The sequence below is a fragment of the Zootermopsis nevadensis genome, unplaced genomic scaffold (assembly GCF_977971745.1).
Source record: "Zootermopsis nevadensis isolate Lab colony 2312 unplaced genomic scaffold, Znev_1.0 Znev_ptg000023l, whole genome shotgun sequence".
NCBI classification, from domain to species: domain Eukaryota; kingdom Metazoa; phylum Arthropoda; class Insecta; order Blattodea; family Termopsidae; genus Zootermopsis; species Zootermopsis nevadensis.
In genome coordinates, this window is record NW_028259155.1 from 6,422,757 (window position 1) to 6,446,147 (window position 23,391).

The 23,391-nt window shown below is 39.9% G+C and overlaps 1 protein-coding gene and 1 long non-coding RNA gene across 3 annotated transcripts in view; one reads left to right on the top strand and one right to left on the bottom strand.

Annotated features, from left to right (window-relative positions):
• Window positions 1-23,391, bottom strand: part of LOC110834598 (uncharacterized) — an 82,339-nt gene that overhangs the window by 37,072 nt on the left and 21,876 nt on the right. The window lies entirely within an intron of this gene.
• Window positions 1-23,391, top strand: part of Eaat1 (Excitatory amino acid transporter 1) — a 77,151-nt gene that overhangs the window by 14,753 nt on the left and 39,007 nt on the right. The window contains exon 1 of one of the 2 annotated variants that reach the window (XM_022073936.2): window positions 18,605-18,730. The exons of the other annotated variant lie outside the window; for it this stretch is intronic. The gene's annotated coding sequence lies outside the window, so the exon portion shown is untranslated. Of the gene's footprint in view, window positions 1-18,604; window positions 18,731-23,391 lie in introns of those variants that run through there. 2 annotated transcript variants of the gene reach the window in all.

A 23,391-nucleotide genomic window follows, 5' to 3' on the forward strand; every position in this document is an offset into this window, starting at 1 on the left:
CACATGTGGCTCTTATGAACTATTTTTAAGATAGTATAGACATTTAAAAGGCAGTGTGGTCTATGTGACCTGCATACTTACAGACAACTGTGTACGTTCTTATAAAAATTGCAAAGACTAAACCACCCTTTTTTAAAAATCTTTTCATGCTAAAGGATTGTATGAAAGATGATGTATACTAACTATGCAAGTAGTTCATATATCGAACAACAGATGGCTGTGTATGGAACATACCAATGCTGCACCCTAGCGTACGTTTCTAAAAAGGTGTCCCGTAATCCTTCCAAGATCTGTGGGACAACAGACCATCCAGTTCGATTGAAAACATTGCTTCTAATCTCAAATTAAAAAGGGAAGTTATTTACATACAGATAACCAGAACATGGCGTCCAAAAATCCTACCTTAGGTTCAGTTACGTCGTGTGTGTTAGGTTATGGTTTTTTAAAGATAGGCTTTTATGACTTTAAGGTAACAAATATTCATCTAATAAAAATTACGTCTAAACTAAGACAGAACGTTTGTGCTGACACACAAGAACGCAACGAATTATCAGGTTTATGGCAAATAACATTTAATAAGAAATGTGAGCTTTTGTCGAATTTTCATGCAGGGAAATTCGACTATACTAATAATTAATATAGGGTTCCATTTAATTTGGTACGGTTAGGAAAATAATTTGAGGTAACTGGTTCAAACACGAAGTATCACGCCAATATTATTTATCATTTAACTATTCGCCCTTTATTATGTAAATAGAAACAAAGAAACTTTTTAAATATTATGTTCTAGGCCAGAGTTTCTCAACCGGCTGTCGGAAAATTATGTAACAATAAAAACCACAATAACAGTAATAAAATAACATTAACAACATAGGGATTAATTAGATTTTAACTTTCTTCTCTCAAGTAATCGTTAACTATTCTTTGTACTCGATCCACGACAGACCCAGATAAAATAAAAATGCCAGACGTGGGGAAACAAAGCCAAGTTTTGTTTTACTGAGTACCAGCCATTTCACAATATTTGAGCAAATTACCGAAACGTCATATGTATAAAACATACCTCAGAAAATGTGGAAATGTCCAATACAATTGTAATGAAATATAGAAATCACGGTTAGAAAAATCCGCTGTTTGTTTAAAGCTGACAAGAGTCAATATTTCCAACTTAATAATTTAGACTCATTGGACCAGTTGTTACGTATTTTGAATTGGCGGCAGACAAATACAACAGATTGCTTGAATAGCTTATGAGCGAACATTATTAATCGGGATTCGATCTAGGAGCCTGGAAACGAGTCAATGAACTCTGAGTTAACTCCATCCATTTTCCATCCTCACAGCCCACCTCCCTAAGATCCATCTTGATATTATCCTCTCATCTCCTTCTTGGTCTGACCAGTGGCCGTTTCCCAGAAGGATTCCCCACCAAAATTCTGTATGCACTACTTGCTTCCCCATGCGTGCTACATGTCCAGCCAATCGAAGCTTTCTAGATTTCGTTATCCTTATTATACTAGGTGACCCGTACAATTCACGAAGCTTCTCGTAATGTAATATTCCAAATTTCCCTCTAATTTCATCTTTCCTTGGTCCAAATATTCTCCTGATTTCTCTGTTTTCAAACACTTGTAATCTAAGTTCTTAATTCAAGGTAAAATACCATGTTTCATAACCAAACTCTGTGTTAACACGCAAGATAAAATATAGGAACAAAAATTGTTTTAATACCTTAATAATAAAAGGATACAGACAAGCATCTGTAACAGTTTCAAAAGTTCTGAAACACGTCAGACATAATTGCGTAACAATTCCCTACAGTAATTAGCATCCTGTTTCAAAGACAAAGACAGTAACACAGGCCTACGTTTAAAATCCAAATTAATTTTGATTTCAATTAAATAATACATTGGCATTAGTAAGTTATTAGAGCTAATTGGCTTATCCTGTATACCATCATAAAACTTTCTGTATGTGCGTGGGAAAATAACACGAAAAATGGTCTTTGCACTGTGAACATAGCAAAAACAAATGAGCAGAGACGGCGTAATTGAACTTTTCTAGTACGCGGTAATATAAAAGCATCTCACACAGCATGTTAGTAAGAGTCAATTTAATTGGGGGCAATTACCACCAGTTGAAGGGAAGGGAGGGGTATCAGAGATCCAGGAACTCGGTTTGGGGGCTCCACTGGAACTCCGGTTTTGACCACTGCGAACCAGCTCTTGGACTCCATCTCGCAACAGGGGACCTGCTTCGCTGTTATATTTATTCGTAATTCGTTGGAGGGTCTGGATTGGTTTAATCTGGCTAAGGATAGGGACTAGCTTTCCCCATGATTTACAGGGTGGGTGGGAAGTAAGTAGGCTATATATTGCAAATATAGAGGTTATAACCATTTCTCAATGCCTAGATACAAAATGGTGTAGGATCGATTGAGTTTCGAGCAACGCAAATATATTATTTCATTCCTTGAATGTGTGTAAACATATTTTAGGGGCACTTTATATTTATGGATCTTTGGAACCGAAGTTCATGTGAACTATCCGGACTCAGTTATCGTCTTTCAATAAGCGTACTGGATGTTGCGAACTCATTTCTGGAACATCCATAATTTGAGCCTTGGAGCATTAGTCACGATTTGGATTGAGTTGAAACCATATAAGGAGGAAGCGAATTTGCATTTGTCTTGAATTTCGACCGGGGTTCGATCCCCGACGGGGGCAGAGGGTTTTTCTTCTAGCCTCTGGTGCAGGGAGTGAAGATTATGAACAATGTGAGTCAGGACAGTCTGTTTTAGAACCGAGGTTCGAACCCGGGTGTTCGTGAATACGCCACTGATAGGTTCTTCAGTTCCTCTAAAACGGGGGTTCTCACCCCTCGGGGCCATATTCAGCCTGCCAGTGTGTTTCGTACGGCCAGTGTATACATTTCTGTAACACTGTATCACTAGAAGATGAGAACTAGTTACCTAATACAAAGAAACACGCTTTGTTAGTGACGTCAGCATCTGGTAATATGTTTTGCTCAAGCAGCTGTTCAGCAAATAGAAGGACGTCAAACAAGGGAACTACAACCTGGAATGATACATGCAAATATCAACAGTAAGAGTACAAACCATGGGTCTCCGGATTTAATATCCTCTTAATTTCCTGATGCTATATTTTCCAAAGAATTATTCGATGCCCATTTTAATAAAATTACAGTCGACACGCTCTTCGTATTAAAATATTGATCACTGCGCTACATGTTTCGGCCTATATGGTCATCTTCAGGTGCTTTTTATTAGTGTAAAAGATGTATATTCATAGGTTGGTATTAACCTACACCACGGTTCAAAGCTGTTAGTTTTACATCACGAAATATATTTTATTTTGCTAACGTTTTAAACTGTACAGTAAATATAAAAGTGAAAAATAATAGTGGTAATACACTTGATTAATAGCGGTTTCTACCGGTATATTGTTAATATTTGAGTGTAGTTAGAGTGCTCTGAAGTGGTTAACGTATAAGATAAAAGTGGTGAGACTAGATTTAAAATCATTTTACAACTTATGTCGTTAAATTAGAATTAGCAGCGACTTAACACAATGTTAAGTGGTATCACAAATTATACTGTTCCAATTTTACGTGCACCACGTAAGTTTTATTATGTAAATATATAAAGAAGGAAGAATTATATACAAAGAAACTTTACGTGTTTTAGTGTGAAATACAAATTTACATTGCATACCAAGTTACATCATAGCAGACCTACGTTAAATATATAAAATTTTCTAGAATATGATTGGTTGTTAAGATGTAAATAAAACCAATTTTAAATTCTACACTTAATAATCGTAATCAACAGTTACGTAGTAAGTAAAAATAATACAGGTTTGAACAATATCGCCCCGATGATGGAGACAGCAAGGACCTCTGAAAAGTTGGTAAACTTATAGCAGATTAAACAGCGCAACAACCCAGAAGGCAGCCATATTATTATTAAATATTAGTCAATGGGTTAGCTTAAAGTCAGTGCTATGACCAAGGCATTGTGCGAGCAGAAGCAACGAGGCAAATTAACGTACATGGCTGGGATTGGGTAGGAGATGGTGAATGGTTGAATGTGGAGGTATTTATTTAGAATTGGTAAGACTGCTATAGTATCGTAAAGTATAGCTTAAGATTGCATATAAACTTTGTATATGGTAATTAACATTTCAAAAAATTGAGTTTAATGCACTTATGTTCGTTTCGTTTATTTTCACATGTTTTCGTAATATTTATTTATTTGTTTAACGACGGTTTTAATATATAGAATATATAGCGTCAGATGAGAAAATGACAGTGAGTAATGAAAGGGAAAGGATATGGAAGGAAGCGGTCGTGGCCTAATTTAAGGTAATATGCGGGAATTTACCTGGAGGGACTGAAGAAAAACGAAAAAACTCAGTCAGGATAGCCGGTCTCTTGGCCAGATGTGAACCGAGGACCCTCCGTGGTAGGATATTATGTTATAAATATTGAATTTTCCAAAAATATTTAATTTCCTATCATAGTGGTATGTAGTATTTGAAATGTATAATTTATATTACCATAGGAGTGGCTGGCGCATGTTACAGCGAGCACAAAAGAACTTATCACTTTAAAAATGATACAGAAAACAAATGTAGCATACTTATAACTCCATACCCACACCAATCAACAGAAATCTCTCAGAGTTTTGTTTCAAATGACCCGGGTGATTAGTGGTGTTGCGCGCCTCCGATAGATGCCACTAGTTCAGAAAATGGCTACCCTAGAACAGACGAGTAGGTGCGTTCTGTAGGTAGGGGAAAAAAGTGTAACATTTCGCACACAATTTAACATGAACCACCCAACCGAGTATAAATTTACGCCACAACCTTTGCCAGATTTGAGGCAGCGAATCACAACTGCCATAACTTCCCTCAGTAGGAGAAGCTACACAAAGTTTTGGGACGAACTGGATTATCGTATCAATATCTGCCGTGTGACTCGCGGAGTCTCTGTTGAGGTGTGTACAAAACTCCGAGGTGTTTTATATCGACTGGTGTATGTGTAGAGTTGTGAGCACACCGAATTTATTTTCTGTATCATTTCGAAAGTGTACAGTTCTTTTGTGTTCACCCAGTATATGCTGGGCGTATCCAGAATTAGTTTTGTTAGATTTTGTTGACTGTTGTGTTCTTGGCATCGCACTCTGAAAACGCGGCCAGTTTGTCCTACGTACTTCATACGACAATTTTGACACGAGAGTTAATACTCTCCAGTTTTATTATATTTATCTACTTAGATTTCTAGTATCGTCTTTATATATACTATTGCTAGTTTTAGGAGATTTATATTCTGGTATTTTTAATTTAATTTGTGGTTCCTCTGATTCCTGAATACGAGAAAATGGCAGGTTTTTTAGGTAAGGCTTTGGGGGTAGCTTTAATACTTTTTCGGGAAATTTGTGCAGTATGTTACAGGGATAATAGGTAAGTTGGTTTGGACTCTGGGTTCTCTGTTCGTAAACAGGATTGTAAAAATCAACAGTTCAGAAATGTTATCCTTTTTTCTTATTGGGCTGTCTGGAAAAAATATGCGTGACTTGGAAATTCGAATACGTCTGTTTTAGATGTTTTGAAAAATAAATAGTCAGGAAAGATAACCTCTTTCTTCTGAGATCATCCGAGTTACTTGAATCACATTTGACAAATTTGTTCGAAAATAACAGGTACTCTCCTCTAACACACTACAAGTAAAAATTTTCCTTCTCTGACGTGTTCCATTAATATCCAAAACCTTCTTTGTTTTGTTTCGTTGGGCCTTGATGATTGCGGAATCTAGAACAAAGTTAAAAAGCAATGACAATAAAGCATCTCCTTGTTTCAGGCCATTCTAAATAGGAAAAGTTTCAGACAAATATCTACCTTTCTGGACTTCATTGTAGGCTTCGTTTAACATTTTAATTGGCCTAACTAAGTTCATTGGTATACTTAGTGACGTATTTACTTCCATTCTAAGTAAATCATAGACTTCATTGAAGTCTACAAATAGCTAATAAACGGACCAATTGTACTTTTACTACAGTGCATGACAAGCGTAGAAAATCTGATAAGTTATTTTATTTATAACGTCGAAATCCACACTAATGTTCCGTAATAATTTCGTCTACGCATGGTTTGAGAGAAGAATGCTGGATAAAAAATTGTATTTAGATGATAAAGGTGGTATTTCTCGATAATTATTAACCAGTTTTAGCACTCTTTGAAAATAAAATACTATTGCTGCCCTGGAAATTCTTATTCCAAATACAAATGAATGCGTGGGAATAAAAAGGACACATGCCATATTTTTCCAAAATGCAAATCTTATGGATTATCATTGTTTAAGTGCAGACCAGTGAAATTTTATGATAACAGTGCGTATTCCGTTCATATCTAGCTTGTCAGACATTCAACTGTCTCCTGGTGGTGCAGTCTTTAACGACCGATGTTAACTACAAACAGCCTATTGTTCCCATAATTACCTTCTCAAGAGATTATTTTCGCCAGCTTTGCGCTTAATTGTCTGTGATAAACAACTAAAGAATAAAGATTTCTGTCTTCTGGGTTGTTGCGCTGTATAGTCTGGTCGATGTTAATCAACGTTTCAGAGGTCATACTGCCTCCGTCATCAGTGCGATGAGTATGAAGATTTCTGTCTTCTGGGTTGTTGCGCTGTGTAGTCTGGTCGATGTTAACCAACGTTTCAGAGGTCATACTGCCTCCATCATCAGGGCGATGAGTATGAATATTTCTGTCTTCTGGGTTGTTGCGCTGTGTAGTCTGGTCGATGTTAACCAACGTTTCAGAGGTCATACTGCCTCCGTCATCAGGGCGATGAGTATGAAGATTTCTGTCTTCTGGGTTGTTGCGCTGTGTAGTCTGGTCGATGTTAACCAACGTTTCAGAGGTCATACTGCCTCCGTCATCAGGGCGATGAGTATGAAGATTTCTGTCTTCTGGGTTGTTGCGCTGTGTAGTCTGGTCGATGTTAACCAACGTTTCAGAGGTCATACTGCCTCCATCATCAGGGCAATGAGTATGAAGATTTCTGTCTTCTGGGTTGTTGCGCTGTGTAGTCTGGTCGATGTTAACCAACGTTTTAGAGGTCATACTGCCTCCGTCATCAGGGCGATGATTATGAAGATTTCTGTCTTCTGGGTTGTTGCGCTGTGTAGTCTGGTCGATGTTAACCAACGTTTCAGAGGTCATACTGCCTCCATCATCAGGGCAATGAGTATGAAGATTTCTGTCTTCTGGGTTGTTGCGCTGTGTAGTCTGGTCGATGTTAACCAACGTTTCAGAGGTCATACTGCCTCCATCATCAGTGTATGAAGATTTCTGTCTTCTGGGTTGTTGCGCTGTGTAGTCTGGTCGATGTTTACCAACGTTTCAGAGGTCATACTGCCTCCGTCATCAGAGTATGTAGATTTCTGTCTTCTGGGTTGTTGCGCTGTGTAGTCTGGTCGATGTTTACCAACGTTTCAGAGGTCATACTGCCTCCGTCATCAGAGTATGTAGATTTCTGTCTTCTGGGTTGTTGCGCTGTGTAGTCTGGTCGATGTTTACCAACGTTTCAGAGGTTATACTGCCTCCATCATCAGGGCGATGAATATGAAGATTTCTGTCTTCTGGGTTTATGCGCTGTGTAGTCTGGTCGATGTTTACCAACGTTTCAGAGGTCATACTGCCTCCATCATCAGGGCGATAAGTATGAAGATTTCTGTCTTCTGGGTTGTTGCGCTGTGTAGTCTGGTCGATGTTTACCAACGTTTCAGAGGTCATACTGCCTCCATCATCAGGGCAATGAGTATGAAGATTTCTGTCTTCTGGGTTCATGCGCTGTGTAGTCTGGTCGATGTTTACCAACGTTTCAGAGGCCATATTGCCTCCATCATCAGGGCGATGAGTATGAAGATTTCTGTCTTCTGGGTTGTTGCGCTGTGTAGTCTGGTCGATGTTTACCAACGTTTCAGAGGTCATACTACCTCCATCATCAGGGCGATGAGTATGAAGATTTCTGTCTTCTGGGTTGTTGCGCTGTGTAGTCTGGTCGATGTTAATCAACGTTTCAGAGGTCATACTGCCTCCGTCATCAGTGCGATGAGTATGAAGATTTCTGTCTTCTGGGTTGTTGCGCTGTGTAGTCTGGTCGATGTTAACCAACGTTTCAGAGGTCATACTGCCTCCATCATCAGGGCGATGAGTATGAAGATTTCTGTCTTCTGGGTTTATGCGCTGTGTAGTCTGGTCGATGTTAACCAACGTTTCAGAGGTCATACTGCCTCCGTCATCAGGGCGATGAGTATGAAGATTTCTGTCTTCTGGGTTGTTGCGCTGTGCAGTCTGGTCGATGTTAACCAACGTTTCAGAGGTCATACTGCCTCCGTCATCAGGGCGATGAGAATGAAGATTTCTGTCTTCTGGGTTGTTGCGCTGTGTAGTCTGGTCGATGTTAACCAACGTTTCAGAGGTCATACTGCCTCCGTCATCAGGGCGATGAGTATGAAAATTTCTGTCTTCTGGGTTGTTGCGCAGTGTAGTCTGGTCGATGTTAACCAACGTTTCAGAGGTCATACTGCCTCCGTCATCAGGGCGATGAGTATGAAGATTTCTGTCTTCTGGGTTGTTGCGCTGTGTAGTCTGGTCGATGTTAACCAACGTTTCAGAGGTCATACTGCCTCCATCATCAGGGCAATGAGTATGAAGATTTCTGTCTTCTGGGTTGTTGCGCTGTGTAGTCTGGTCGATGCTAACCAACGTTTCAGAGGTCATACTGCCTCCATCATCAGTGTATGAAGATTTCTGTCTTCTGGGTTGTTGCGCCGTGTAGTCTGGTCGATGTTTACCAACGTTTCAGAGGTCATACTATCTCCGTCATCAGAGTATGAAGATTTCTGTCTTCTGGGTTGTTGCGCTGTGTAGTCTGGTCGATGTTTACCAACGTTTCAGAGGTCATACTGCCTCCGTCATCAGGGCGATGAGTATGAAGATTTCTGTCTTCTGGGTTGTTGCGCTGTGTAATCTGGTCGATGTTTGCCAACGTTTGAGAGGGCATACTGCCTCCATCATCAGGGCGATGAGTATGAAGATTTCTGTCTTCTGGGTTGTTGCGCTGTGTAGTCTGGTCGATGTTTACCAACGTTTCAGAGGTCATACTGCCTCCATCATCAGGGCGATGAGTATGAAGATTTCTGTCTTCTGTGTTTATGCGCTGTGTAGTCTGGTCGATGTTTACCAACGTTTCAGAGGTCATAATGCCTCCATCATCAGGGCGATGAATATGAAGATTTCTGTCTTCTGGGTTGTTGCGCTGTGTAGTCTGGTCGATGTTTACCAACGTTTGAGAGGGCATACTGCTTCCGTCATCAGGGCGATGAGTATGAAGATTTTTGTCTTCTGGGTTTATGCGCTGTGTAGTCTGGTCGATGTTTACCAACGTTTCAGAGGTTATACTGCCTCCATCATCAGGGCGATGAATATGAAGATTTCTGTCTTCTGGGTTTATGCGCTGTGTAGTCTGGTCGATGTTTACCAACGTTTCAGAGGTCATACTGCCTCCATCATCAGGGCGATGAGTATGAAGATTTCTGTCTTCTGGGTTGTTGCGCTGTGTAGTCTGGTCGATGTTTACCAACGTTTCAGAGGTCATACTGCCTCCATCATCAGGGCGATGAGTATTAAGATTTCTGTCTTCTGGGTTCATGCGCTGTGTAGTCTGGTCGATGTTTACCAACGTTTCAGAGGTCATACTGCCTCCATCATCAGGGCGATGAATATGAAGATTTCTGTCTTCTGGGTTGTTGCGCTGTGTAGTCTGGTCGATGTTAATCAACGTTTCAGAGGCCATATTGCATCCGTCATCAAGGCGATGAGTATGAAGATTTCTGTCTTCTGGGTTGTTGCGCTGTGTAGTCTGGTCGATTTTAACCAACGTTTCAGAGGTCATACTGCCTCCATCATCAGAGTATGAAGATTTCTGTCTTCTGGGTTGTTGCGCTGTGTAGTCTGATCGATGTTTACCAACGTTTCAGAGGCCATACTGCCTCCGTCATCAGGGCGATAAGTATGAAGATTTCTGTCTTCTGGGTTGTTGCGCTGTGTAGTCTGGTCGATGTTTGCCAACGTTTGAGAGGGCATACTGCCTCCATCATCAGGGCGATGAGTATGAATATTTCTGTCTTCTGGGTTGTTGCGCTGTGTAGTCTGGTCGATGTTAATCAACGTTTCAGAGGCCATATTGCCTCCGTCATCAGGGCGATGAGTATGAAGATTTCTGTCTTCTGGGTTGTTGCGCTGTGTAGTCTGGTCGATGTTTACCAACGTTTCAGAGGTCATACTGCCTCCGTCATCAGAGTATGTAGATTTCTGTCTTCTGGGTTGTTGCGCTGTGTAGTCTGGTCTATGTTTACCAACGTTTCAGAGGTCATACTGCCTCCATCATCAGGGCGATGAATATGAAGATTTCTGTCTTCTGGGTTGTTGCGCCGTGTAGTCTGGTCGATGTTAACCAACGTTTCAGAGGTCATACTGCCTCCGTCAATAGAGTATGAAGATTTCTGTCTTCTGGGTTGTTGCGCCGTGTAGTCTGGTCGATGTTTACCAACGTTTCAGAGGTCATACTGCCTCCGTCATCAGGGCGATGAGTATGAAGATTTCTGTCTTCTGGGTTGTTGCGCTGTGTAGTCTGGTCGATGTTTACCAACGTTTCAGAGGTCATACTGCCTCCGTCATCAGGGCGATGAGTATGAAGATTTCTGTCTTCTGGGTTGTTGCGCTGTGTAGTCTGGTCGATGTTTGCCAACGTTTGAGAGGGCATACTGCCTCCATCATCAGGGCGATGAGTATGAAGATTTCTGTCTTCTGGGTTGTTGCGCTGTGTAGTCTGGTCGATGTTAACCAACGTTTCAGAGGTCATACAGCCTCCGTCATCAGGGCGATTCATCAATCCAAGAATAAAGTCACATTTTTATCTGTATCAGGAAGGTAAACTAAGATAGGATTCAATGACATGTTCTTTATTATTAGATTAAGTTACATCACTAACTACGTATCCGAAACTGTCAAGGAACTATATAAAATTTTAAACAGATATCCTGGAATGTGTTGCTTTCAAATACCTTGAAACATTACCCGTTTATCGGAGATTCAAGAAAATCATTCACTACATGTGACAAGGACGCTGGTGTTAAATTAATTCTACGCAATATGAACAGATTGTATACACCAGAAGACTGTCGCAAATTCGTATAGAAGCAGTGATGTTACGTCACATTCTACAACAAATTACCTTAATAAAATTTGCTTATTATTCCAAGATCTGTGATCATTTATCATTTCAACATCACATATTAAGTGGCACAAGTTCGCGTGCGAGCCATGTTTTTTTCGAACTGTAGGAGAGAGAAAAAATCAGCCTGTGAGGTTAGGGTCGTCTTCTATGCCGAAACGAAAAACCAAAGCATCTTGAAAATAGATCACCTGGTTCAAAGTTGAAAGAAGACACAAACGAGACATAATGTTGATCTCATAACCAGTTTCTTATGTAACGTGTTTGCAGCAGATTTTTGCATATATGGTTCTTGATCGGGAGTTAAAATAAAGAAGGTGTCTGGCTGTACGCCATGTAGGCACCTGGGGGAGAGAAGGGATAACTCTTAAACTCGGCACTAGATGGGGGTGAGTGGTCAGCATCACGCCCCGGCCGGCTTTACCCCCGGTACCCATTGGACTGGAGAGTGGGTGGGACCGAGAGCCAGTCTGAATGGAGAGGTTAGAGGAAAAATATTCTGCCCCTGTCGGGGATCAAACACCAGTCGTCCAGTCCCCTAGTGAGTTAGGAGGTACTCCCTTCATATCTCTGTCAGGACTCTTGTTTCGTTGTTATTTTTAAATTTCTGATTCCCCGTTGTCGTCAAAAAATGACGTCATCAAACAATATTACGTTATATTTGCTTACTCGGAATTATTGTACCAACACAACAATGCCGAGCAAACAAATGACTTGAGTAAGACACTAAACTAAACCCCCCCCCCCCCCGAAGGGGGGTTGGTCAATTGTTTTAACCCACCATTCGGGATGGGGGTTGGTTTAGTTTTAAAAACTTGACCCCCCCCCCCCCCCCCCCAGGAGCTCCGAAAGGATCGCTCTGCTCTAGTTTTATAAAAATGACAGGATATTTTATTAAACCTGCAGTTTCAAGTATTTCCAGCTCAATTGAGTTTTATGTAACAGATTACACTTATTTTTATTTAGAAAGTTATGGAATTAATTTCGTATGTTTAGCAAAGTAAAATATCATTTCTACTCATATTGTTTTTGTATTTTAATTTTTTTTTTATTGTTAATCTATATACATTCTGTACCGAAAGTGCAGTTTTTCCCAAACTTTTATCTGGCGCCAGATTTAAACCCAAACAAATATACATTGTTTTACACTACTCGTCTCAAGCGGAGTTGCACGAGGGGATTTGTTGGTATTTTTATAAAAGAAAATGTATATACATAATATTTAATTAACATAAATTTGATCCTATATTTTCCCTGTGGCCACCCGACAGCCGACAAGGAGTGGTCCTCCAGATTGGGGGTTGGCGTGGGGCTAACAACCCTTCCCCGTAAAAACGTAATTTTGGTACTAAATGTCTCTTTTCGGGTCGGACCTGGGATAGAGTCCAGTGGCGGGATTTTGTGAACACGGTGATGAACCTTCGGGTTCTGTAAAGAAAACGAAAAGAGGAGTTTACAATCGGATCTTCAAAGAATTTCCTGCTCCACAGAGACCGTGAGTGAGTGATTCCGGTATTTGCCAGGAGGAACTGGGAAGTTCCATGAGGGATTATTTGGATTTAACCGATTGTGACTGGAAATGGAATTTGCATCCATTCTTGTTACTGTACGGTTAATTCTGGAAAGCTATTCTTCAAACACAGTTCAAATATCTGGGAACAACAATAACAAATCAAAATGACGCTCATGAGGAAGTTAGGAGGAGATTAAATTCCGGAAATGCTTGCTACTTCTCAGTTCAAAATATTTTGTCTTCTCGTCTGATTTCTAAGAACCTGAAAATTAAAGTATACAAAACAATAATCTTGCCTGTTGTTTTGTATGGGTGCGAAACATGGTCTCTCACTCAGAGGGAGGAACACAGATTGCAGGTGTTTGAGAATCGGGTGTTGAGGAGGATATTTGGGCCTAGGAGAGAAGACGATGGGGCCTGGAGAAAACTGCACAATGACGAACTTAAAATCTGTACTCCACCCCCAATATTGTCACGGTGATTAAGTCGAGAAGAATGAGATGGGCAGGGCATTAGCACGAATGGATGGGACAAGAGGTGTGCACCGGGTATTGGTTGGGAAGCCTGAGGGGAAGAGACCACTGGGGAGACCTAGACGTAGATGGGAGGATAATCTCAAGCGGGATCTATGGGAGATAGGAGTTGAAGGAGACTGGATTTTGTTGGCCCAGGACAGGGTCCGGTGGAGGGCTTTGGTTAATTCGGTGATGAACCTTCCGGTTCCGTAAGCCATCTGGTTGGTTGGGTCCACTATTTGGGAAGCCTGAGGGGAAGAGACCGCTGGGGAGACCTAGACGTAGATGGGAGGATAATCTCAGGCGGGATCTATGGGAGATAGGAGTTGAAGGAGACTGGATTTTGTTGGCCCAGGACAGGGTCCGGTGGAGGGCTTTGGTTAATTCGGTGATGAACCTTCGAGTTCCGTAAGCCATCTGGTTGGTTGGGTCCACTGTTTGGGAAGTCTGAGGGGAAGAGACCTCTGGAGAGACCTAGACGTAGATGGGAGGATAATGTCAGGCGGGATCTATGGGAGATAGGAGTTGAAGGAGACTGGATTTTGTTGGCCCACGACAGGGTTCTGTAAGAACTGAGTACTTCATTTTGCAGCTCAGTTAATGTTTGAGAAATTGTATGTCTCGATAACCACTTGACCTCCGAATGCAAGATAAGCGACTTGTGACTGCGTGCATTTCCACGTACAAAACTGCAAATAAGCAAAGTATTTAATGGGCGAGCTTTTTCATAGTTCATGATTTTCACCGCCTCTTGTAGTGCACAGTGGAACTTTGGCTCAAGGTCACGTAATGCTGAACCCTCTCTAGGAATGCAGTTTGCTGTTAATTCAGCACACAATTTCATGGCTGCTAGAAGGAATAACATATCTCCGACGCCATGAGGCTTCTTATTTTTGACTATTAACTATTTTTAAATTGTAATTGTTTATTGACAACAGATTAATTAATGTTTTGTTGTTAAGTACCTACGAAAATTTCTTGCATTGGAAGTGTTGTTCACAACAACTGGGAAAACTGTTTCCACGTACGAAATGATAAGTAAAACAGAATGTCACGAAGTCTCTTTGAATGTTCTCCCTTCTACTGTAGGAGAACCACGTACTGTAGACTTTGTTACGCCCAAAGTATCGATATCACTTCTCAACGCTTTAGATTGCTATATGAGCCACGAATCGATTTCCATGCACTTACACAATGCACGTCTTGCTAACAGGCTTAAACCTTTAACAACGCCACGAACCATAAAAGTGCGAGAGGTCACTTTTATTGTAAATAAAGTTATTTCTAAAACTGTCTATATTAAGACATATGGACTGCGTTTTATGGATTTTGTTAAGGTAAATATGAGCCGGGATAGCTCAGTCAGTATAGTGACTAGCTACGGGCTGGGAGACCGGGGTTCGATCCCCGACGGGGACAGAGGATTTTTCCTCTAGCCTCTGCGTTCAGACCGGCTCTGGGGCCCACCCAGCCTCCTCTACAATGGGTACCGGGGTCCTTTCCCGGGGGTAAAGCCGGCCGGGGCGTGATGCTGACCACTCACCCCCATCTAGTGCCGAGGTCAAGGAAGAGAGGAGCTATACCTCCTCTCACCCCAAGCGCCTACATGGCGTATAGCGGGACAAACTTTACTTTACTTTAAATAAGAAAAATGACAACTTCATCGGATGGTAGTTCAGTTTCGGGGCAAGTAACCTAGTTTGGAAACCACTGGTCCAGAGTACCGGTGTCGTATTCGAGAGGTTCCAAGTTAGAATCCCTGGCTGGACACTGAATACACTTATCAGTTTTTCATTGATTTCCTCAGTTCATCGCCGTGCTCACAAAAGCCCACCACCGGACTCTATCCTGAGCTAGATGCATAAAGTTCAATACATCAGTTTCTATCTCCCTATCTCTCTTAATATTATCCTCCAACCTACGCCTAGATCTTCCCAGAGGTTTCCTCGCCTCAGGCCTTTAACCAATATCTTGTAAATACCCTTCCCCCACGCGTGCCACATGTCTCGCCAACCTCATAATCCTCGATTTAATTACCCTGATATCAGGTGATGATTACAGGCCACGAAGCTCATAATTATGCAATTATATCCATAATCCGTCTCCCTCCCTTTTAGGCACAAATATCCTCCTCAACACTCTGTTCTCAGAGACCCTCAATCTGTGTTCCTCCCTCAAAGTGAGAGACCAAATCAAATTCAAGCAAACTGACTCGTAGGCTTTCTTGAAGTCTATAAATAGTTCATGTACTGTCCATTCTGATTCGTCATCTACAATAAATGTTACATTCGAAGCTGTCTCTTTCACCTACGCAACTGACAGTCAGTTATTAAACAAGAATTATTTGAAAAACGCGCTTGGACTTGTCCCTACTTTCTGGTCCGGACTGGTATAGAGTCCAATTATACAGGGTAAGTCAAAAGTATCTTTACAAACTTTGTGTGCGTGTTCCTGGATCAAAATTAGGAAAAAAATTCCTATGAACATGGGGTCCCAAATGTTTCATTTTCGAAATAATAGCTAAAATTAATTTTCATTGTATGTCTTTATTGCCAAGTATAAGGACAGGGATGTTTCTTTATAACAGATGCTGAAAGATTGTTCCTTCATTCTTCACACATGCTCGAGCACGACGTACACATTACTGACGAATTCGTTCGTACACTCCAGGGTTTCCTCGAATCATCTGCACACGTTCCCATAGGTCGTCGTCATTGTTTATGGGTGTTGCATAAACGACGGACTTCAAGTGACCCCCACAGATAAAAGTCCAATGGAGTCAGGTCCGGTGACCTCGGTGGCCATTCTACTGGGCTGAGGGTACTGTTCATTAAGATGATATCTGACGCGCCGGGAGAAGTGTTCTGGGGCTCTGTCGTGCATAAACCACATTTGTCTTCTTGTATTCAGTGGTACATCTTCAAGGAGACGTGGCAAGTGTCTTCTTAAGAACCACCGATATGAAGGTTCTCTTAGACGCGATCGAAGCATGTGTGGACCAATAAGCATGTCGCCAACAATTCCTGCCCAAACGTTAATCGAAAATTTTTGCTGGAAGCTAGATTCATTTTGATATAAAGTCAAATTCATCGAAACTTATTTTTGGCTATTATTTCGAAAATAAAACATTTGCGACCCCAAGTTCATAGGAACATTTCCCCTTATTTTTGATTCTGGAACACGCACACGAAGTTTGTAAACATACTTTTGACTCACCCTGTATATGTTTCGTATTCCAAAGATAGCTCTGACACACAGTTTTCAGAAACGGGCACTACAGTTATTAAGAGAGAGAAAAAACAACAGAATACCAGAACTGTCTAGTTGTTTTAATAAACACTCGTCAGCGTAAGTTGTGTTGAAATGCATGAACGCTAGCCAAATGGAATATCCATATGAATGCAGCCAACTAAAAAAAACAAAAGACGCTGTAATTTCAAGCCACGCAACGTTCTGTACCTTGGTAGAAGTGAATGATTATGTCATCTCGCTGGAATTAGTTAATCGAGTGACAATAACTCATGGAATTAATTAAAAAATGCTTAAATTTATAATTGCGGCCAAGGATCCATATGAATTTACCAAACATGATAGGTGCATTTTTTTTTAAATTTACTTGATTTCTATATTTAAGCTTAGTCTATAAATGACAGAACGTTTCATTAGTAATTAATTGCTATAGATCTATAAGGAAGCGGTCGTGGCCTAATTTAAGGTACTGAGGTTGACCACTCTCTGGGGGCGTAGTTTTACCTGGTCCTTTCCAAATACAAAGCAGAAATGAAATTATATCGGTAATTATTATACAGCGTGTACACATACGTTTAATGCGAACATCAATGATCGCTCTGTTTCATTTATTAATAGAGAGAATGATAGTAAATAATGAAGAGGTCGTGGCCTAATTTAAGGTACTATCACGGAATTTTCCTGGAGGAAAACCACGAAACACCTAATCCTCGCGCCGAGGAATGAAACCGGGACCTCCCGAATACGAAGCAGGAGTGTAAGAGACACAATTCTAACATTAACATTTGCTGTAAGCATGAAATGTTTTTTTTACATAGCAGAATATTCGCTGAAGCAAGGCAACTCTGGTGGAATAACGACTAACTAATTTTTTCGTGTACGTCTGCATTTATGCGGAACGCCTGTCCGTCTGTCCGTACGTAACATCACGAGAATGGTTGAATGGATTTCAATGAAATATAATTCTGCAGGGTTTTGATCTATATTTGCCGGCGTGTTCCGGTTTCGCTTACTATCAACAAAACTAATTCTGCAGATGACTGTCTTCTAGGGTTTTAGCGCCGTGTAGACTGATAGACGTTTACCAACGTTTCAGAAGTCCTTGCTGCCTCCATCATCCTCATTGTCGTGAGAACCTCAAATCTGCACTACATTTGGAGACCGACTAAAATTTACACGTGCGGTAGAACGTATGTTTTTTTTTACAATACTATATTAACATAAACTATTAAAAGTTTCTTAAATTTAAAATACACTTTTTATTAACATCGTCACCTCAGGCCTTAATTAACCCTTTGAAGCCGAGTCTCATATAAATAATATTAAAACAAATATAATATTTAAAATATTTATATTATATTTAAGAATAGTTCTTAATTATTCAGTCTCTACCGAAAATAATGCCAATCTCTACAACATAAATTAACTTTTTGAAAGTTTACAGATGTCAAACCAGTTTCCTGTCATTGGACCTCGTCGTGAGACAATATAAATCAGTCCACACCTTCGCAGTCCATTTCTCTAAGATTAATCTAAGTCACAAATAACGTTATTTGCATGTCCTAAAGAATCCAAGACTAAGGTTATTTGTAATACTTTGTAATATGACAGATGCTTACAATGAAGGGGTAGCCTGATTATAACCCACTGTCGGCTGTCCGAGACAAAGGACCACTCAGCGTAGACGGAGCTGTGCTATGACACAAAAGGCTGCAACCAGTTCTTCTCGCATTCTTCCACATTATAATCATGTCTCACTGGATGAAACATGATCTTAGCGGTTGATACAGAATCGTGAAATGACCAGATAAAAAACAAGACTTAGAACTTCAAAGGCTGAATTTTTTTTCCGGGGTGTTGTGTGATGGGACGGGGGACGTGGATTAATTTTATAGTAAGGACGCGGTGTGTGGGAGTCGCGCGATGTAATTCCCCTCCATTGGTGGGGGAGGGGGGACATTGCAATAATGATGCGAGTGTGTAGTAAGGAGAGGGGAGGGGAGGGGAGGAAACAGCAGCAAAGCGACAGCGAGCGAGTCCCACGATCTGCCGTTAGTCTGCCACTAGAAACGAGTGTGAAAAGTGTTGTGTGAATTTGGATTTCAGAGCAGTGAGGACTCGCAAAAACCAGGTCAGCAAATGAAATATAGTAATGCTGTTCCTACCTGAGTGAACAAATACTATTTTCCAAAAAACGAGGAACTTCCTGATTCATGTGGATATCCTTGTTATAAAGAGATGTCAGACGAGGAAACATGCAATAAATAATAATTTCTACTCAGTTCCTTGTTTTAACGTGTTTACTCGCCAGCTTCAGGAATCAGTTACAGATTCGGTTGAAGGAAATAAAATAAAATAGAGAACGAAATAGCATTAATATTTCAATTCTGTTAATAAAATGACGTGACCTGTTCAGGCGAACACAAAAATAAATACTACAGTACTGTAATAACAATAATGATGACATTAATTTATTCATCAATAATAAAAATATATAATAATAAAATTATACAAGAAGTGTGAATAGATGTTATAAGTTGAAATATAAATTCAGAGATAAATAAATATTGAAATTATGGAGGCAAATTTCTTTTTGCTCTGTGAAAATTAATTTATGACAGGGATTAAGAAAGATTCATAAACCGCACGTGTCTATTGATGAACGTAGTCTTCCAGATTATTTACAAATGAAAGTAATGATCAAGTATCGATTTTGCGATGAACAGCTGGAACCAATCACGACAATTTCCGATGCCATCTTTTTTATTTGGCATTACTTAACCTTAATTTTTTTATGGATTTGTACGGTTTCTTTGGACCTCGCTGTTATTTCTTAACAGACAACTGGCTTTGTTCACATGATTCGGAAAATGAGTAACAAATAATCGCCTTAATATCATATATCCACATTTTTCCTGTGTCCTACTTATGGTACTTGTGGGTTTTCGGGACACATCGCTTTAAAAATAGGTTAGGTTAGGTTAGCTTAGGTTAGCTTAGGTTAGGTTAGCTTAGGTTAGGTTAGGTTAGGTTAGGTTAATGTATGTGGGTAAATGACATAAGTTACTGTTGTGAACGAACGGTCAGGTACTTCTACAATGAAACATTCGTTTGTCTCCACCGTTTTGTGTCCCGATAACCCACAAGTACCCTACTTATTTTAGAGGTTATAAATTCAAATGTGTGTTTCTTTTAGTACATAATCTGTACAGTGCAGGACAATGACGCTGTACATTTAATACCGATAACATTATTATTCTTTGTCATGTGAACTGAGTATTAAATTACAAATGAAATTTTTTTATTCATGCTATGCACAATATAGTCTTCGGAAGTTAATTGGCTCACCTAAGGCGCAAATTCTATTCTACTGCCCTGCCAAGAATAACAGAATATGACATTTTTGAATGAGAAAATAAATTATGGCTTGAATAGAAACTTGTCAGCGCAATGAAAGTTAATGGAGACAGATGGAAATTTTTGTGAAGTTAAATTAACTTAACAGAGGTAATTTTTTTTTATAAAACTCGAAAGGAGAGGGACAGTCCTACTCCGGAACAGTAGTTTTCTTCAACAACGCACCATCGTCACAAACCTTCAGAATTGAATTATAATTACGATTCAATATCGATACGAAAGTTTCAGTCATCGATTTTGAATTCCACATCAACTGACGTCCGTAATAAAATATTAGCGTACGTCAGGACGCTACAAAAGTAGATCACTGAAATAACAAATATAAACTTTTAGTCACAAATTATCGTTTTGATCAATATAAATTACAAACCCGTCTGGGCACGATAAATGAGAAATCACTGTGTTTTTCTTAACAAGATCCTTCTGGCGTCTGACATTGGACACGGAAATACAATGTAATTATCATTTGATCACATATTAATAAGAAGCTGTAAGTTTATTCTCAATTTATGTCATATGAATATAAAGATTCAGCAATGTTTTTTAGAAAGTACCTGCATATCACATATAAATAATCGCGAATCGATGTCCTATCTTACAGCAAATAGTTTTGCTGACCGAGCTATCTAATTAGACATTTTCTTTAATCACATCCAGTTAAATGGTTATTAAATTCTGTATCGTCTTCCATAATAGCCATTCTGAATTTAAAAATAACGGTAGTTAATTTTTTTGGTCCTTTAAGTACGTTTTCTGGACTGCAAATCTCATACAACATCGAATGTCAGAAAGATTATAACGTGAAATGAAATGGTCGTAGCGATATTCGAACCGGAGACCCCGTTTATACAAAGCATGACTGGTAACCTCATCTCCGTTATATCTGGTGACGTTCGAAACATAATCACGGGTAATTATATCAGCCATTTACACAAGACCACTATCCCATTACTGTGATGTTACTTACATACCATCACAGTTTTATTTGACAGCCTGTGGTTTCGTAGATAATAACCGACGTTTCGGAGGATTTTACTGTCTCCGTCGTGAGGGTGTTGAGTGATAATCCTACAGATGAATGCAGTAAACTCCTCTGAAACGTCGGCTATAATTAGCAGGTCGCACGGTACGACATTGCAGAAGACAGCCATCTTAACGTTGTCACTTGGCGTATACATAGAAAGAATGTAAAAGACTGTGAGGAAATCTCTTATCTCTGGTAGGTCATATTTATGACATGGATTTGCGTATTATCTTTATAATTCTTGTCACAAAGAGGCCAGAACGTTTTTTAATGTAGTTTTATCCCTCTTTAGGAATGTTGCCAAATCTTGTCGATAATCAAGATCGATAATCGTTCGAACGATCTGACAAAAGACGTAAACACTGAACCGTGGATAAATATCTACATGATACAAATTAGGAATGAACACATGGCATAAGTCAGGGAGAGGGAATTCAATTCAATTCAATTAATTTATTTACGTGTTTGCCAACAGCAAGAAGCCAATAACAGGCAAACACTGATAATACATACAATAATAGCGAAATAATAATGAAAAATAGTACACAAACGGATTAACTAATCTTATACATGTACAGTATTAAATATAACTGCCAAGTACAGGCAAACCCAAAATAGAAACAATATTAACACAAAGCAAAATAAATGAAGAAATATAAATAAAAACCAATAATCCACATAGGGAACACTAATATAATTGTAAAACGTTAAACAAATATAAAAATACAGATAACGAAGCTAGATCATCTATGAGACACCTATCTAGATCATTTCCCTTATTGAGAACGTGTCCTCAAGGGAGACAATGTTTATGCCAAATACGTCCAAAGATTTACATACGTCATTTGCAGCGATGACGCACCTCGCTGAAGGACTATGTCTTAGTGCACTGCTCACATTAAAAGTAGAAAATTCTCTTATTTGCCTCGCCGGCACACGTAAACCAACAGCGTCCATAATGGAATGACAATTTACTTTGCCCTTAAAGACATTAACAAGAAATAACGCATCGAGATGTCGTCGTCTGGAATAAAGTGTTCTAAAATTTAAAGTAGATAGGATCAGTTCATATTTTCGGGGGATATTAAACTGGAAAAATCGGTAATTGCATAAACTGGCAAATTAACACTCGTAGTGAATTAGGAGTCGTCTTGCGCCGAAATGCTGCCACAGTATAAATAATACGATGTACTTATATCGTCATCTTCAGGAAGACACCAAATTACGCAACTGTCTGTCCTTTGATCGCGTTCCGCATTTCGTATCGAGAGAGAGAGAGAGGAAGTCTGTTCTGCGGCTGCGCGAGTTAATGTGTTACGTAAAAGTTTAGTTCATTAATAAAGAATTACGTTTCAGTATAACACAGAGTAAAACGATACGCACTAGTTAATTCGTATGATAAACTCTGTATCAGTTGCACAAGTTATTTAGCGTTCAATGACGCGAAACTGTCATAATGTGCGTTAAATAAAACGGGTAGATTAGTAATATTGGGATGACCCGTTCTTCAAGTGCTTGAGAACTGCGGGTCCCAACGTTTCGTCGGTTTTGATCTATAGACATTTGGTAGGATACCCTGGACGAGGGATCGGCCCGTCGCAAGGCCTCAACCTGTACACAGGACAGCACAACACAGAAAAACATCCATGGCTTGAGTGGGATTCGAACCCACGGTCCCAGTGACCACTGTGACCCCTAGATTAGTAATGGGGACCTTATTCATGAGTTACTAAGCCTCCCTTCATAAATTACGTAGATTTAGTTTTGAATGTACTTTGGATAAAACGGATACAGACTTCAAATATTGAAGATGTTACTTAGTACGTTATTTAACATCTCTGTGTCAGGTACATAAAAGCTGAGAAATTTGTTCACGTAGCGACTGTCAGCTTCTCAACAAGTACCGTGTTCAATGGGTTTATTATGTCGCATTTGTTATTTGGAGCTGAATGAGGCAAAACTATGACAATGTTTGTTGAAATGGAAGGGATTTGGAAGGAAGAAATCAGTCGTGCGTGGTCTATTTCAACACACGATCACGTTATTCGCCTTGAGAGAAAGAAACAGCTTTAAGAAAACAAAGATCTTTAAAGATATAAATTAGGACTTCTCATACACAGCCGAGGCCTGAATCGAGGACCTCGCCAATAGTTAACTTCCTCCGTTTATAGGACTCTGTACGATCGTGTGTAGTTGGAGAACTTTGAACCTCTGACTGACATTCATGGGCGTTGCCGAAAACACGTGTCATGCAGTCACAGCGGGAACTGCGAGGATTGGTAAGGTTTTCCCGTTTTCCCATTTAGACGAAGTGCATTGTGGTCCCCAGTGGCACACATTGCTACAACTGC